This window comes from Macrobrachium rosenbergii, chromosome 6 (genome assembly GCF_040412425.1).
Source record: "Macrobrachium rosenbergii isolate ZJJX-2024 chromosome 6, ASM4041242v1, whole genome shotgun sequence".
Classification (NCBI taxonomy): Eukaryota; Metazoa; Arthropoda; class Malacostraca; order Decapoda; family Palaemonidae; genus Macrobrachium; species Macrobrachium rosenbergii.
The window spans coordinates 46379012-46391511 of NC_089746.1; the positions used below are offsets into that span (position 1 = coordinate 46379012).

Consider the following 12500-nt stretch of genomic DNA (forward strand, 5'->3'; position numbering starts at 1 on the left):
CAAAGACGATCCATATGTATCAGTTATTATGAAGTATATAATCCGTCATCCATTTAGTTCCGTTTATTATGTGTGTAAGATATGTTCGTATTGTCGTAGTTATCAAATTCGTCGAATATTATTATTACTAGTAAAAATGGTTTACCGTCGAAAAAAGTTGCTTCGTATATAAATATCAACGTTAAAAAGAGGCTTCCCAGCTCACGATCTTCGTATACCTCTAGGTGTTCCCACGGCCAAACTAAAGAAAGGGAGAGCGAGTCGGCAAACAAGTAAAACAGCTAAAACAAAAAGATACAAAAATTGAGCAGGTTAGACTCGGTGCTTTGCACTCTTGTTTCCTTGTATGGCGGTGCAAATAACAGGAAGAACACGCCTGCTGTTTATGTGAATTTCCCCTGTTTTAATAATTAATATATGTCGTTTTTCCATTATATTGTATAGAAAGACGCGTCAAAGTATCCTTCGAGCTTCCGTCGATCTAAGGTAAAACGGAAAAAAAGCGGGATAAATTCGTAATGCAGTTGGAACCGGCAACCAGTGGCGGTACCTGGCATCAAGCGTCAAGGAGTCCAGACCCTATATTTTAGTAAGTCTGGATTGCCACCTCACGAAAAATTTTCCACCTGCTTTCGTACCGTTTCAAAGTTGATTATGACGGCGTCCCGTAACATTTAACTTTCTAAAGACTTATCAAATGGCAAAATATAACATTTGAAATAAACCCCAACGCTCGCGAAATGAGTGCTTTACTTAGGCGAGAATGTAATTAACGGTTTTATGAAGCATTGGCAACCGCGAGTGACCGAAAGACCGCGACAAATGGAAGCTATTTAGAAGTTTGATTTCCTGTGAATATGATTGTCCTTGTGAGAGGCCATTTTATCGAGTGGGACTCTTCTCTTGTAATGGGATCTAATGGGCCCGCCTGGCACATTGTAACCCATCACCGGTGGTAGTAAGGGACGGTTATTGATCCAGCATAAATGAAGCCTATGTTTCTCATATAGGCGTATTTTTGTTCCCCGTACAAGAGGTACGTGGTCAAATCAATTCTGCGGTGATTTTATTAACTCATTGTTATTAAAAATTAATATTACCAAGTTGATACAGTTGTGAGTTGAAAAAAGAAAGTAATTTCTCACTGTAATGCTTAGCTCGCATCCTGTAAATTATCAGAAACATTGTTAAAGAAATATTATGTACATAAACTCACGCTAGGCGTAACATAATTCCGATAACGGAAGCAAATACGATACACTTTTAAGAATATGGAATTACCCAACTCGTAAATGGGAAAGTATCCGAAAAGATCTTGTAAATTATTGAAAGTTCCATAGATTATAGGATTTTTCTGAATACATTCCCATTTACGAGTTGGATAAATTCCCATTCTTAAAGTGTCTCATTATTTGCCTTCCGTTATCGGAATTACGTTACGCCCAGCGAGAGTTTATACGGATAACATTTCTATAAAGGTGTTTCCGTGAAAACCCATTTCGAAGCGGACAAGAGAGAGAGAGAGAGAGAGAGAGAGAGAGAGAGAGAGAGAGAGAGAGAGAGAGAGAGGGGCACAAGGTGTATTATGATCGCCAGAGGCCGAAGGACACTAAACATATTCAATAAGTTTGAGGAACCAACGCAGACCACCTTATTAAAGTCTTAAGAACACATTACGAGGGTGTAAAAACGTGCTGCTCCACACTGCCGACTGTGCTGCACAAGTTCATATAGTCTATCTCTCTCTCTCTCTCTCTCTCTCTCTCTCTCTCTCTCTCTCTCTCTCTCTCTCTCTCTATATATATATATATATATACTATATGTATATTTTATATATATATATATATACTATATGTATATTTTATTATATATATATATATATATATATATATATATATATATATATATATATATATATATATATATTTAAAGTTGAAGTCCTCCTGGGTCTCTGTAGGCTTATAGGGCAGGCGCTGATCTCCTATTTCTTAGTCATATACATATATATATATATATATATATATATATATATATATATATATATATATATATATATATATACATATATATATACTGTATATATGTTGCATAGAGATAAAAATGATGCCTGACTCCTGTCTATCCGCGTTACTATCTCTCTTTATTTGTTTGATTAACTCTCTCTCTCTCTCTCTCTCTCTCTCTCTCTCTCTCTCTCTCTCTCTCTCTCTCTCTCTCTCTGTGCCATTCTGTCGATAAAGGGAATTTTGATTTAAATCAACCAGCCAGTCAGTCGCTCCCGTTACACAGACTCGCTGTTACTCAGCTCAATGAAACAACGGCACCGACAACGAAAACATGGACTACAAATAAAGAACATTTAAATTTTTTTTTTTCTTTTTTGTCATCGATTCTCGGGCGTGAATCATCACACCTGTTGTGGTGTTTCAGGCTGACTCACCTGTCATAAATACTATGGGAAAATACGCTTAATCTCTCTCCAGTTTTTCATATTTTTTCTTTTAGTTTTCTGTAAAAGAAAACTATTGTGCCGGCTTTGTCTATCCGTCTGCACTTTTTCTGTCCGCCCTCAGATCTTAAAAGTTACTGAGGCTAAAGGGCTACAAATTGGTATGTTGATCATAAACCCTCCAATCATCAAACATACCAAATTGCAGCCCCCTAGCCTCAGTGGTTTTTATTTGATTTAAGTTTAAAGTTAGCCATAATCGTGCTTCTGGCACACAATATAGGACAGGCCACCACCGGGCCATGGTTAAAATTTCATGGGATGCCGCTTTTACAACATTATACCGAGACCACCGAAAGATAGATCTATTTTCGGTGGCCTTGATTATACGCTGTAACGGCTGTACAGAAAACTCGATTGCGCCGAAGAAACTTCGGCGCAGTTTTTACTTATTTTATGTTGTGACGAATTTCATTGGTTTGTGTTAACTTTTTACCTTAGTGGTTGCTCTTGGGTATTTCAGTGGTGCTGGTCTGCACTGTAGAACTATCGTAGTGCATAATCCGTTGTTGTTTTAGGAAGGATTCTTCTCTTTTGTTTACAATTTCACACACATATAAATCTATATATACATACATATATATATATATAAATAAAATATATATTTTTATATACAGTATATGTATATACTGTATAAATAATATACATATACATATGTATAATATACATGTGTATGGATTTAATCAAAACATGAGCATGCGTTTCAAAGAAATCGATTTCTGACTCACATCAGGTTTCTCAAATGAAAGGCCAGGGTGCTTTGTGGGTCAGTCGGTAGCGCCATGGCCTTTCATTTGTGAGAGACCGGGGTTCGATCCCGATGTGAGTCAGAAATTTATAGATATGTATATGTACAGTATATATATATATATATATATATATATATATATATATATATATATATATATATATATATATATATATATAATATTATATATATATATATATATGTATGTTGTGTGTGTATGTGTTGTGTTAATGTTACATAGGTTTTGTTAGGGCTATGAATATTAAAAGGTTCCTAGCATGCTCATTACTTAGATTCAGATAAATCATGAAATAACAGTGTCAATTAAGTAGGGCTTACGAAGCTATTTACCAAAAACCAAGCTAATTTAATATTCCAAATATCGCATTCAGATCTCGTCAACACCTATTGCCGCTCATATAGGATTCCTCAGGACTGCTGCATGTTTTGAGTAAAATAATTTTCGGGGTGAGGTTGCTAGCCGCATTCCCATGTTGACCTGAGAGTAAGCTATGTGTACCAACAATGTCTGGCGTAGCCTACATGGGTGGTCACCTGTTTAAGTAGTGTGGTTTGTGACCAGGCTTGATTTCGACAGATAGACCCGTGTAGGTGTCATTTCCATGAAGAAATATGACTTTGCCTGTCACAGTGCAATAATGAGGGAACGAAATTGTTACTGATTTAATAATAATAATAATAATAATAATAATAATAATAATAATAATAATAATAATAATAATAATAATAATTTTTATAATAATTATTATTATTAAATCAGGAATCAGTGCCATTCTCTCTCTCTCTCTCTCTCTCTCTCTCTCTCTCTCTCTCTCTCTCTCTCTCTCTCTCTCTCTCTCATTTTTGTTTGCATAAAAATAACAATAATAATAATGATAGTTATTATTATCATTATTATTATTTATTATATTTAAATACAAACAAAAATGGTTGAGAGACACAAAAATGATAGAGAGAGAGAGAGAGAGAGAGAGAGAGAGAGAGAGAGAGAGAACCATGAAAAATATCACCTAAGAAAGTAAAAAGACACAAAAGAAGGAAGCGTGTTAAGATACCTATCATTTTCATCGCTGTTCGAAGTGGGGCGCAAGGCCTCACGCACACACACACACACACACACACACACACACACCCAAAACGAGCCCTTATTATCATCTTCAGCTAATTACTAATTGGTAATTATCGTCTCCATAAGACAGTCGATACGCGTAAAAGGCCATTTGTTGAGTGGATAAGCAAATTGGATGGCTTCCTCGACGATGAAATGCAAATATGCAAATACACTTTGCAATATGGCGACGTGTTTGTATGATGTCGGAGAGGGCACACGTCTAGATCAATTACCAACCTTTCCTGTAATAAGACTACGAGTTAAGACGCCAAGGAGGAAGACATTACGGGTCAAATCGGCTTATTGCACCGTGGGAGACGCGACCTTACGCAAGATCCATCCGCCCCGTCGAGAAATTAATATGCGTGAGTGTAATGCGAATAATTGCGCCATATTCATTACCTTCCAAACAAACGCGTCTCTCCAAGATGGTTCTTCTTCTTCCTCTCTCGTTAACCGAGAGGAGACGGCGGATAATTGCGTGCCGAACTGGTGCTAATGGGAAACGCCTCGGGGAACTTACTGAAGGGAAGAGAGAGAGAGAGAGAGAGAGAGAGAGAGAGAGAGAGAGAGAGAGAGAGGGACTTGTCACATAGAAGAATTGTTAGGAAGTATGTATGTATAATTTTGAAATGGGTAGAGAGAAAATATAAATACAAAATGAGAGAGAGAGAGAGAGAGAGAGAGAGGCTTGGCATACAGATGAATTTATAAGAGTAGCTGGAAGTATTGTGTAATATTGAAATAGGTAGAGAAAATACAAAAACTGAAAAATATGCGAGTGAGAGAGAGAAAGTATGGGGGTTGTTAGATAAAGGAATATATATATATATATATATATATATATATATATATATATATATATATATATATATATATATATATATATATATATATATATATATATATATATATATATATATAGTATATTTAACCACGGCATAAAGTCCAAAGCATCTCTGGTTCCTTTTCTTTTTTAAATTATTTTTCTCGGCAGAGGACCTTCTAAATATAATAAAATGAATTTTTACTTAACTCATTGTGAAAAGCAGCCGCACTGAGTACGGTCATTATGAGTGAAATAAGTGAGAAATTTGGAGAGAGAGAGAGAGAGAGAGAGAGAGAGAGAGAGAGAGAACATGCATGATGAAGAAGTATTGATCCAAGTGTTCAGATTTCACCATAACTCTGTCTCTCTCTCTCTCTCTCTCTCTCTCTCTCTCTCTCTCTCTCTCTCTCCAGGACGCCTGAGGTGGTCGCGGTGGTTAAGACCTTAAAAGGACATAATAGAATTCCTTGCATATGAAGCTTCGGGCGGAAAAAAAAAATATGTTTCATATTCTAATTACCTAATTATGATTCTCGGAGATGGCACGTCATTAGACGCAGTGTCTGCGATGCATACTGATGATGTTTGTATTGAATATTATCGATGCTATGGATCTCTCTCTCTCTCTCTCTCTCTCTCTCTCTCTCTCTCTCTCTCTCTCTCTCTCTCTCTCTCTCTCATTGTTGAACAGTCGATCGAGGGAAGAATGATGCTGGGGTGTTCCCTTAACCCATTGCGTCTATGTTGAATTATTGACTAACGCACTGAATTATGTATATGGTTGTCAGTCGACTGTAGTGTGACGTAACCTAGATATTCAGAAAAGGAGCAAATTACAACTGTGATCAGTCCTCCTTATTATATCCGATTTTATTAATAGTAAATATATGGACTCATTCAGCACCGCAGGAGATTTCTCTCTCTCTCTCTCTCTCTCTCTCTCTCTCTCTCTCTCTCTCTCTCTCTCTCTCTCTCTCTCTCTCTCTCTCTCTCTCTCTCTCTCTCTCTCTCTCTCTCTCTCTCTCTCTCTCTCGTGTGTACACATATGCATGTATGCATATATGTATGAATATCAGAACCAAATTTACGGGCAAGCTTATACACTTAGGGTTACCACCATATAATGATCTCCAACTATCAGTAGGAGATTATTATTATTATTATTATTATTATTATTATTATTATTATTATTATTATTATTATTATTATTATTATTTCAATGGAAAGTACATACCCGCCTGTAATTTCTCTTTCCAAAATAGTTGAATCTTTGGTGGTACACAGTGCCCTCTCCAACATATGTTAGTAAGCTACGGTAGATTGAATATTAACTGTCATTATATTGTTGACATTGAAATACAGTGTTACTAGTCCTTTGCCATTTCTTAATGTCAGTCAGATTTTGTCATTAGAGTAAGGAGGAGGGATTTCTTTATGGACCTAAAATTCACGAGAGAGAGAGAGAGAGAGAAATTGAATAGACAAATATATAGACAGAGAGAGAGATAAATAAATAGAAAGAAAGGTAGAATGAGAGATCACATGAACTAAATAGTTATGTGACATAAAATAGGAGAAAAAGAAAATTAATCTTCTGATAGCTAAATAAGTAGACAGAAGACGGACAGAGAGACAGGTGAAAAGGAAGAGAGAGAGAGAGACTTCAGTAGTTATGTGAGATAAAATGGGAGAAAAAGAAAATTAATCATCTGATGGCTAAATAAGTAGAGAGAGAGAGAGAGAGAGAGAGAGAGAGAGAGAGAGAGATTCAAGAGAGTTATTCAATAGTTATGTGAGATAAAATGGGAGAAAAAGAAAATTAATCATCTGATGGCTAAATAAGTAGACAGAAGAGAGAGAGAGAGAGAGAGAGAGAGAGAGAGAATTCAATAGTTACGTGAGATAAAATGGGAGAAAAAGAAAAATTAATTATCTGATAGCTACATAAGTAGACAGAGAGAGAGAGAGAGAGAGAGAGAGAGAGAGATTCAAGAGAGTTAGAGAGAGAGAGAAAAGTTATGTGAGATAAAAATATGAGAAAAAAATAATAATTTAATAGCTAGATAAGTAGGCAGAAGGCAGACAGACAGGTGAGAGAGAGAGAGAGAGAGAGAGAGAGAGAGAGAGAGAGAGAGAGAATTCAATAGTTATGTGAGATAAAATATGAGAAAAAAAATAATAATTTAATAGCTAGATAAGTAGGCAGAAGGCAGACAGACAGGTGGAAAGAGAGAGAGAGAGAGAGAGAGAGAGAGAGAGAGAGAGAGAGAGAGAGAGAGAGAGTTGAATAGTTATGCAAGATAAAACAAAAGCAAAAATGAATTTTGATAGCTAGATAAATAGACAGAAGACAGACAGAGAGACGTGGGAAAAGAGAGAAAAAAAAATTGAATAGAAAAATATATAGATTGAGAGATAAATAGAGAGAACGGTAGAATGAGCGAGCAAATGAACTAAATAGTTATGTGTGGTAAAATAAGAGAAAAAATAAATTATTTGATAGCTAGATAAGTAGACAGAAGACAGAGAGACAGGTGAAAAGGAGAGAGAGAGAGAGAGAGAGAGAGAGAGAGAGAGAGAGAGAGAGAGAGAGAGAGAATTAAATAGTTATGAGATAAAAAAAAACAAAAATGAATCAGTTGAAAGCTAGATAAGTAGACAGAGAGAGAGAGAGAGAGAGAGAGAGAGAGAGAGAGAGAGAGAGAGAGAGAGAGAGAGAGAGCCTCACTCATCTCCAGCACCTAGCAGTCCCCAACACGGTCAGATAAAAGAGGAGATAAGGGCGCCCGATGCTAAGTGTAAAGTGGATCGTCAACATCAGGATGAAAAGTTAACGGCGTCTCCAAAGCAGCGGGGGTCCCTTAATGTACTGCATTCTTTCGGACCACTTATAAAAGGCCTCCGAAGTAAATACAAATAACGCGATCGGTACCCTGCCAAAAAGTTAGCAGCTAGGATTCCTGGGTTTTAGCATACATGTGCGAGAGAAAGATGAATTAGCCTTATTTGTGTAACATTACCCTATAGACACACCCGCCGTGTTGGCTTTTGTTTGTCGTGTAACAGGTGTGTTTGTGTATATAAGCTATATATATATATATATATATATATATATATATATATATATATATATATATATATATATATATTTATAATGTATACATACATGAAATCCACAGATGTAAGCACATATATAATAAGTCAAAGTACCGTGTTTTTTTTATTATTATTAAGAACGATGAATTCACAAATTACATATTGTGGTTAATTCTGCTGGGGCAACTACAAGAGCGCGCTCTCAAACACACACATTATATATATATATATATATATATATATATATATATATATATATATATATATATATATATATATATATATATATATATATATATATACATATACACATACATATTTATACATCTATATATTTATACATATATATAATATATATATATATATATATATATATATATATATATATATATATATATATATATATATTATAAAGTGAATTTTAGCTCTTAACACACTGTTTTCAATCATGGAAATAAATATTTTAATTTTCCAGCACACCGAGGAATCGACATTTGTACTGAAACCATTTTATTTGAACTCTTCAAAAATGATCTTCAAATCTCTGTTATTTGTCACAAGAATTTCATAACGAATAAATATGAAAAAAAATCTAAAGCGTTGTTACAACCAGTACTTTACAATAAAGTCAGAACTTTTCCATTACTGATTTTTATCCTCGTTCCTAAAATTTCCAAAAGTCGGTGACCATGGTGTATGTGACGCCGGTTTGTAAAATCTAGGACGCGTCATCTTCCTAAAGAAATGTAAAATAAAAGATAAAATAAAATAACACCTCTGACAATCTAATACTAAGAAATTAAAACTGATTATAATTCAAATGATTTTTTAGCCGGCTAACAGATGAATTTTCATCATATCTAGTTGATAATCTGTTTCAAGAACTTATTACTTGCTGCTTCAGCAGATTAGGTAGTGAGTATTGTTATACTCAAGACATGTATTATAATACTTAAAATACCCTAAATGATTATTATTGTTATCCTTGTGAATATTCCCAGAATACATACTTACAGATACACACACACACATATATATATATCACACATATATATACACATACACACATTATATGTATATATATATATGTTATGAATGTATGTAATTCTTTTGCATATCTTTTTGTCATTATTCCATAAATGAGCGCTTCTTTTCAAAATAAAATCATTTATTTTCTTTACTTTGGATTAAGACAAAATTTTTAGTGTTATTATTTTATTTTAAAAAATAACAAACACTGTGAGTGACAGTGTATGTGCTTTACTCAATGTAGTTGACATCATCGATTTTGAATTTTTAGGCTCATTCATTGCGTAGATTTTAATTGATACCCATTTGAAATTTATAAATGAATAACAGTAACGGCAATTATATAATAGCTATAGGTATTTGAAAAAATAAATACAAAGAATTCCGTAGCCGCGTATAATCTTTAGCTTAAAAATAATTCCACGTTATTATTATTATTATTATTATTATTATTATTATTATTATTATTATTATTATTATTATTATTATTAGCAATTGCCTGGGTGTAACCGTTTATCATTTGAACTTTTTGTCTCGTACCTAAATTTTCATCCCATGTATCAGAATTTTGTGTCTGGCCCTTACATGAAGTAAAGGCTATATTTACTAATCAGTAATAATATTTTCTTTTTATGTATATACATATATATACATATAAATATATACAGTATATAAAGTAAATAGATGAATATATATAATGATGTGTGCGTATATATATATATATATATATATATATATATATATATATATATATATATATATATATATATATATATATATATATATAAGTAGATGAATATATATAATGATGTGCGTAAATATGTACATATGTATGTATGTATATATATATATATATATATATATATATATATATATATATATATATATATGTATATATATATGTATAAATAAATGAATATATATATATATGTATATATATATATATATATATATATATATATATATATATATATATATATATATATAGTTTTTAAGAGATTAAATCAACATAAAAAAGTAAATATCCGTGTTTGACGCATATGCCGTGTTTATTTTGTACTATTTTATTTTAATTTGCGTTCTGAATATTAAACAGATATATATATGTATATATATATATATATATATATATATATATATATGTATATGTATATATATATATATATATATACACACACAAACAAATGAACACTCATTTGCAAAAAAATATGATTTTATCCTACAAATTTTCGTCATACACACGTGTGATTTTATTGATGACGTTGAAATATTATTTAGAAAATAGTTTTATACTTCATTTTTTTATTAAAATTTAATCTCTAAATCCGGGAGTGTAGTGAACAATAATAATAAAAATGCCCAAAATACGCAAAAAAAAAAAAAAAAAAAAAAGGTTTAGCCACAAAGTAACATAGTAGAAAAAATATTTGCGTTAACGGTGTGCAGTTGAAAATATATTCAAGACGAAAATAAAAAAACAGAAAATAAATGAATAAGATTATCCAGGATACAGGTTAACCACTGAGGTGAATTTTGAAAATTGGATGAAAAGTGAAAATGAAAATACTGAGAGGAAAAAGTGAAATATCCGAATAGAAACCTCTCCTGAAGCACAATTTAAAAATAAGTTAAAAAATGCAGAAAATCTTACCTGTAAATGAAAGCAAAGGAAGTAATCTTTCGGAAATATAATATTTTTGAAATTAATTAATTTTCTAAGATTGAAATCAGTGTAGTAACAAGAGAAGCAGGAATTGCTGAAAAGGGAAAATAAAAAATACTCAAGAAAGACTTTTAACATGAAAGCAACTTTGAAACAAAATGAAAAATAAAAAAATGTTTCTGTACCAGAATGAAAAGAATATCATTCATATTTAGAAAATTTTATGAAAAACAAACAGTTGGAACCAGGAATTCCTGGAAAGGGAAAAGCGAAAAATAATTAAGAAAGCCTTTTGTAACATGAAAACAACTTAAAAAAATGAAAAATAAAAATGTATCTATACCAGGATGAAAATAATATTATTCACACTGAGAAAATTTTACGAAAAGCAAACAGTTAAAACCATAAATAAAATTCAGCGGAAAATACTGAATGGAAACATTAGGAAGTGTGCAAGGAAAATTCTTAAAACAACGATAATGTGCATATTTTGACCGATCCCGTCGGAGCCGTAATAAAACCTACCGGAGGGAGAGAGGAGGTAGATAACAAGTCCTCCGAAGCCATAAAACTTCGCAAGAGGAAATGTCTTGAGCGATTTCCGCCGTAAATGCGTCGTCAGTCATTTGTTCGAAACACGTTTAATTAACTTGCACAGAAAGAAGTCAAAATGTCGCTGGCCAGTTGTATATTATTAGTAACATGATCTGTTCGCGTTCCGTTCTCATTATCATACAAGCAGTGGCCTTGTTAAGATTATCCTCACTTCCTGTTAGCATAATTATGAACCGATTCTCGCTTCTTTCATAGCCTTCATTATTCTTACTTTTTTTTGGCATGGGGGTAGAAGGAAGTTGGTACTTTATACTCAAGCGCTTCTATTTTTTTTTATTTTTTATTTACCCTTTGTTTAAATTAAAATATAAATATGAAGTCAGGATGACTTAATAACTTTTTTATGTGTTGACGCACTTTTTGAGTTTTTTCATGAGTTAAAAGAAAGAGAAGGAATGTGATAAAAAAAACTGGTTAATTGAAGTTCATTTAACCAACGTAAAAAAACGCTAGAAAAATGTGAGGAAGAAAAAAAATCGTGACGCATTTTGTCGGTTATTTGCCGGTATAATTCCGCCGGGTCTCTCTCTCTCTCTCTCTCTCTCTCTCTCTCTCTCTCTCTCTCTCTCTCTCTCTCTCTCATATATACACGCTTTTTTGTGCCGTTCAATCGATTGAAAACACTTGATATGAGTACCACCCTTTCTGCATTCATATTTGATGAGCGACATTGGCTGTTTTTAGTCTCCCTAAGTCAGGACTTGAACGCTAACAAAAGCTGTTACTCTCTCTCTCTCTCTCTCTCTCTCTCTCTCTCTCTCTCTCTCTCTCTCTCTCTCTCTCTCTCAAACACCTGATATGTAAATCTTGCTCTCCTTATAATTATAACCAACGGATGTGAGTGTGTGCCTTGAATGGGCTAAAGCTAATGTAATTTCA

General features: G+C 33.0%; 1 protein-coding gene across 1 annotated transcript in view; it reads right to left on the reverse strand.

The window, feature by feature from the left end:
* Nucleotides 1–12500, reverse strand: part of LOC136839509 (T-cell leukemia homeobox protein 2-like) — a 23311-nt gene that overhangs the window by 9429 nt on the left and 1382 nt on the right. The gene's annotated exons all lie outside the window — the stretch shown is intronic.